The sequence below is a fragment of the Triticum dicoccoides genome, chromosome 2A (assembly GCF_002162155.2).
Source record: "Triticum dicoccoides isolate Atlit2015 ecotype Zavitan chromosome 2A, WEW_v2.0, whole genome shotgun sequence".
Classification (NCBI taxonomy): Eukaryota; Viridiplantae; Streptophyta; class Magnoliopsida; order Poales; family Poaceae; genus Triticum; species Triticum dicoccoides.
The window spans coordinates 127,059,158-127,065,648 of NC_041382.1; positions in this window are offsets into that span (position 1 = coordinate 127,059,158).

Consider the following 6,491-nt stretch of genomic DNA (forward strand, 5'->3'; position numbering starts at 1 on the left):
CTGGGCCAGCTAGGCCACCTTCTCCATTGACTGTCGCCCTAGAAGACTCGCCTATTGTTCATGAAGCAAATCCTCCAGAGCCATCCCTTGTCAAGAACACTATTAACTCTTCTGCAGCTGGTCCATCAAGCTCAACCAGCCCACCGTATCCCCGTGTTCAAGATGTTCAAATTACTGGGAGAAGCTATGTTGAGCCGGGGAACCCGACGGTTTTGGCACGGTGCACCGCTAAGCAAGAAGCTTTGGAGAGGCGGAAGGTTCGTCTTGATGTTGCCAATTATGACCGTCTTAACACCAGTGATATCTTATCCGGCTATCTTAGTCATGTACACTCCAGTCGTGATTCTGAGATTGAGATGGTCAAGCAGCTTCAATTGAAGTATGAGGTATGTAATTTCCGGTTTATCAACATTCCTTCAGCCCCCAAGTCTGTAGATTATGAGAGAAATAGAATAACCTATAGACTTACAATATAGACTGATACTTTTACCTCTGAATCTTTGCTTGATATTAGTAGAACAAGACTTCACCCGTAGTCCCCAAGGACCGGTTTATTTAATCATTAATGAATCGGTACTTCAGAATTGAACGCCATCTGTAAAATACTTAATATTCCGGTTTAAACTTGAAAAACTTGCTGAACTGCGTGCATTAGCCCCCAAGTGCCAAGTGCTGTTACTTTGTAAAGGACTTGGGACTTCAAATATGTTGGTAGAGTCATAAAAATTTGATTTTACATACATTAGCCCCCAAGTGTCAAGTGGTTTATTCATAAAGTATTTGAGACTTGAATCTTTGAAATTGGATACTGGAATTTGAAGCCAAGTCTTGATTTATCTGAATGTATTCACAGAATGCATTGTCTGAACTGAACTCCCAATTGACTGATACAAAGACTCGGCTAGCGAACCAGGAATCAGAAATTAAATCTTCCACCTCCCAACTGCAAATAAGTCTTTCTGAAATGGAGAAGTTGAAGACTGACTTTGCTGTCAAAGAGAAAACGTGGGCAGATGAGAAGATACTTCTGACCCGGCGAGCTGAGACAGCCGAAATAGCTCTGAAGGAAATTTCAACCGAACTGAACAGTTTAAAAGGCCGGGTGTCTCAGATGGTCGCTGCTATCTTTGGTAAGCTTCCTGATTTGATCTTTCATATGTGTTTCCTATCAAGCCGGAATATGATCCATTAACTGACTCTGTGAAAAATGCGTGTAGGTCCGCGAAGTAAGAATCTAGACCAAGACCCATTGATTAAGATGAAAGCCGTATATACTTTAACTGCACAATTGTATATCGGCGCGCAACAAGCTCTGGCAGCCATCTCTCCTACTAATCAAGGGTCTAACTGGATCAGTGACGTCCTGAAGAGGATGTCCATTCTCCCTGCCAGATTCCAAGAGGTGAAACGCTCCTGCGCGCGAGCCGGAGCTTTGACTGCCCTAAGCCACTCCAAGGCTTGGGTACCAGATCTAGACCCGGCAGACGTGGCAAGGGGTTATCCTACCATGAAGGAGGACGGGTCTCCTTTTGATCAGGATGACTTTATAGCCTGCATCCGTGAAGTCCGGCCTCAGGCGACTAGCCTTGGAGATGACACCAATGTGGACAAGTATCAACCGGGTTTTGACAGTGAAAATAAGAAGATGGCCCCTCCTTCCTATAAAGTAACCGACTTGATCCCACCGGTGAGAGAAGACACATTTGCCCCGGAGGTTGATCCGGTCGGCCTGATTGATGATGAAGCTGAATTTGTCGCCATGAATGGCTATGACTGGTCAAAACCCAACTTCCAGCAGATTCAAGATGTTGAGCCGGTGAGGGAAGGACAATGATCATCTTCATGGGCTTTAGAAAGCCTTGTAATAGCTTTAGCTGTTAAAAACACCGCATGTTTGCTTATGCCATCGCGCATAAAATGCTTCTATGTGAATCTGTGCTTCCGGGTGCCAATGTTTTAATGCTTTTCTTATGCCTTGTTTAACACTTTTCTCTGCAATGTTTAAACTCTGTTCCTCTGAACACAAGGAAAAAGGAAATACCTGGCAAGGCGGTTTAGAAACAACTGGGTTTAAACACCTCTTTTACAGCCCATATTTCCACCTCAAAAAACAGAGACAAATATAAATAAAGGATAAGGTTTAATACCAACTCTGAAGCTAACGCATCCGATAAGCGCGTGTAAGTAAAAACCATACCTTGTCCTTGGTGATCCTTAGATCGCTGGTTTAAATAAATCGGGTGATGAATTTGAGAATTCAATATAAAAGTTGAGACTCCTTGAACATTCAATAATCATCATATCTCAGTAGCTCGTACCTTCGGATCCTTAGACCACCGGCTTGGATAACCCGGGCAGCTGTGTTGTCCGATAATTTAGCCGGCGAAGAGAGTAAGGCCATCTCATTTGTAATATTGAAGCAACAAAAACTCAAAGGCAAGCAACAGATAACAAACATAATTTTAACTCTGTATTTAAAAGATTGGGGGTTTCTGATTCGAATACGATCAGTAAACCGGACCAAAGGGGTTAAGCTAAGGTTTGAATACGACCATATAGCCCCCAGTGGCTTTGGCGTTGCGCCGATCAAGAGGTTACCGACAACTATGTTCTCTTTGGTTCGAATACGACCTATGTTTGAACAGGAAGCCCCCAAATGACCTTGAGAGGTTTTTAACGACCCTGATTCGAATACGATCCAAGTCGGCTCAAAAGGGGTTAAGCTATGATTCGGATACGATCAAGAAGCCCCCAAGTGAGTTAGGCCTTCAGCCGATCAAAAGGGTTACGACAGCTATGTTCTCTTTGGTTCGAGTACGACCTATGTTTGAACAGGAAGCCCCCAAGTGACCATGATATTTACAGCTAGATTCGAATGCAATCATAAGCCGGACTAGAAAAAGGTTAAACTTGATTCAAATATGATTAGCTCCTTAATAGTCATTTGTGCAAAAGTAATAAAGATGCATAATCTTTGAAAAGAAAAGAGACCGATGGTCTTACTTTATTGCTTATCATCGTATGCACAGGATGAACATATGTACAGGATGAGAGCTGGTGGCTCAGGTATAGTACGGCCGAAGTTGAGCAATGTTCCACAGCCGGCGGGTCTCCTCTTCCGACTTACGTGAGTGTAACACCCTCGATGCGACTATAGCTCCCACGTGTCGAGGCACGACTTAGAGACATAATCGCATTGAAGGCATATGTCGCAAGTTAGGCAATCTTCACAACATCCCATGTAATAATAATAAAAGGGGAGATAACATAGTTGGCTTACACTCGCCACGTCAATCAAGTACATAAATAACATTACATCATCCAAACACTCATGGCCCGACTACGGCGCCAAAATGAAAGAGAACCCAACATGCGACACGGTCCCAATCACCCCCAACTGGGCACCACTACTGATCATCGGGAAAGGAAACATAGTATCGTTGAGAGTCTTCGTCGAACTCCCACTTGAGCTCATACGCGTCTCCTGGAGCGGAAACATCGGGCCCTGCATCTGGTGTAATAGTAATCTGTGAGCCACAGGGACTCAGCAATCTCGCACCCTCGCGATCAAGACTATTTGAGCTTATAGGTAAGGCGAGGTAAAATAAGAGTGGAGCTGCAGCAAGCGACTAGCAAGTATGGTGGCTAACTTATTCGCAAAAGAGGGCGAGAAGAGGAGGCAAGCGCGAGCGAGAAGCTAGAGAACAACCTGCGCAAACATTACTCCAACACCGTGTCCACTTCCTGGACTCCGCCGAGAAGAGGCCATCTCGGCAACACACCCAGTTGATTCATTTTAATTAAATTAAGGTTCAAGTTATCTACAACCGGACATTAACAAATTCCCGTCTGCCCATAACCGCGGGCACGGCTTTCGAAAGTTCAATCCCTGCAGGGGAGTCCCAACTTAGCCCATGACAAGCTCTCACGGTCAACGAAGGAATAGACCTCCTCCCAAGACGTTCCGATCAGACTCGGTATCTCGGTAACTCAAGACACTTCGACAGGTTAAAACAAGACCAGCAACACCGCCCGAATGTGCCGACAAATCCCGATAGGAGCTGCACATATCTCTTTCTCAGGGCACACTCAGATTGTCTTAGGTACGGGTAGGCCAGCCCAAAGTTGCCCCTGGTGGCCACTGGCAGCTGGCAGGTGGACCAACACTCAGAGGAGCACTAGCCCGGGGAGTTAAAATAAGATGACCCTTGAGTCTGCAGAACCCAAGGGAAAGAAAAGGGGTAGGTGGCAAATGGTAAAACCAAGGTTGGGCATTTCTGGACAAGCTTTAATCAAGGCGAAATATCAAGGGGTTCCCATTATAACCCAACCACGTAAGGAACACAAAATCCGGGAACATAACACCGATATGACGGAAACTAGGGCAACAAGTGTGGAACAAAACACTAGGCGAGAGGCCGAGCCTTCCACCCTTTACAAAGTATATAGATGCATTAAGATAACATGGCAATATAATGATATCCCAACAAGTAAATAAATGTTCCAACAAGGAACGGCCTCCAATCTTCACCTGCAACTAGCAACGCTATAAGAGGGGGCTGAGCAAAGCGGTAACATAGCCAATCAACGGTTTGCTAGGACAATGGTGGGTTAGAGGTTGACATGGAAATTTAGGAGGCTTGCAAGCAAGTGGTAGGCATCGTAGCAATGGCATAGCAAAAGAGCGAGCAAACTAGCATAGCAAAGATAGTAGTGATTTCGAGGGTATGATCATCTTGCCTGCACAGTTGTCAGAGTTGATTGGATCCTCAAAAGAAAACTCAAAGGGCTCCTCGTTAGCGAACTCGTCTCCTGGCTCTACCCAAACAAGACAAACAAGCAACAAGGATACAATCAACCACGTGCAAGAACAAGCAATATGATGAAATGATGATATGCTATGCGGCATGCGATGCGGGATGCAAAATGCAAGATATGACAGGAAATGCATGAAGCTGGCCTCAACATGGAATTCCAAGAGTGCCACTAGAAATATGAGATGAAATCGCTTGAAAACGATATAAAGAACGCCGGAATCGGAGTTACGGTTTGGAAATGGCAAGCGATTCAAAAATAACACCGGTCTGCGATTTATAGCAAGTAGGCATCTAAATGCAATGAGATGAACATGCTACAGCAATCAAACATGACAACAAAATACATGGCAGGGATTCACACAAGATGCTTACCAAAAGTCTAGCACTGAGCTACGGCCAATTCATCCATTACGAGGTTCAAACAAGCATGGCAAAAATGCAAATGGTAAAACAGATCTCAGACTTGGTGAAATTAACACTTGTCTGGAATTTCAGACCATATAGCCCTCTTCGAGGCAACAAAACAACATGCTACAGGACCTGAACATGACAAAGAAAGACATGGCATGGAGCTACTCAACAAGCTTAACAAAAGTCCCTTAGTAACCTTGAGCCAAAATGGATCACAAAATATACTAACAAGCACACGAACATAGAAAAAACATAATCAGTTTTCATACTTTAGTGAAAACTAGGACATGCTGAAACATAACTCACGAAGGCATGTTTACGAGCTCGATGCACTCACCACGGTGCAAGTCATGGCAAGAAAAGCATACACCAATCAATAAGGCACAAAATACAAGCTAGACATGGCAAGAACAATAGCATAGCATGCACGGATCAACTACAATAACATCGGCAAAATCGCAAACAAGTTGACGATCTGCCCAGATTCACAACGAAGCAAAAGTAGAGCTCGATTGACTCAAGCTAGGTTGCTCCATAATTGCAAACAAAGACATGGATGGATAGAGCACTATAATATTAACAAAACTCCCTTACTGATCATCCTCAAAATAGGCACGGATCACTAGGAAACAACAAGAACATATGGCATCATGAACTAAACAATCCCAGGACTTAGAGAAATCACTAAGTCCCTGAAAACAGAATTAGCAAGTGCACCACTTTGCAAACTTGCACAAGTCACCACACACATACTAAAAATACATGGGTTGCACCTCTGGAAAGATGGCAAAACCCTTAACAAAACATATGAAGAACTCACGGGCATATCATGCACACATTAATCATGGCAAAAATAACAAAAGTGCTAAACGGAGTAACAGATCTGGCAATTAACTCAAGTAGCCCTCTTCTAACAGCATTTCGGGCATCAGGATGAACTCAAATGCAAATTACGCAATGGAATGAAATGATGTACTCTCTGAGATGAACATTTTGATATGCTATATGCCCAAATCGGAGCTACGGATGCAAAGTTACGGGGCCGCGAACAGGGGCATATGGACTGAAAATTTAAGGACTTAGAGAAAAAAACAACCCCAGATCTAGGGTTTGCACGGAAACCGAGGCGGTGGCGGCACTGTAGGTGTTCGTCGGGGAAGAAGCAAGCAGCAGCCGGCGAGTGGAGGGAGGAGGCGGCGGCCGGCGTCGCCTGGGGCCGGCGATGGCCGGGGTGGCGGGGCCGGACGAAGGGCGGCGGGGCCG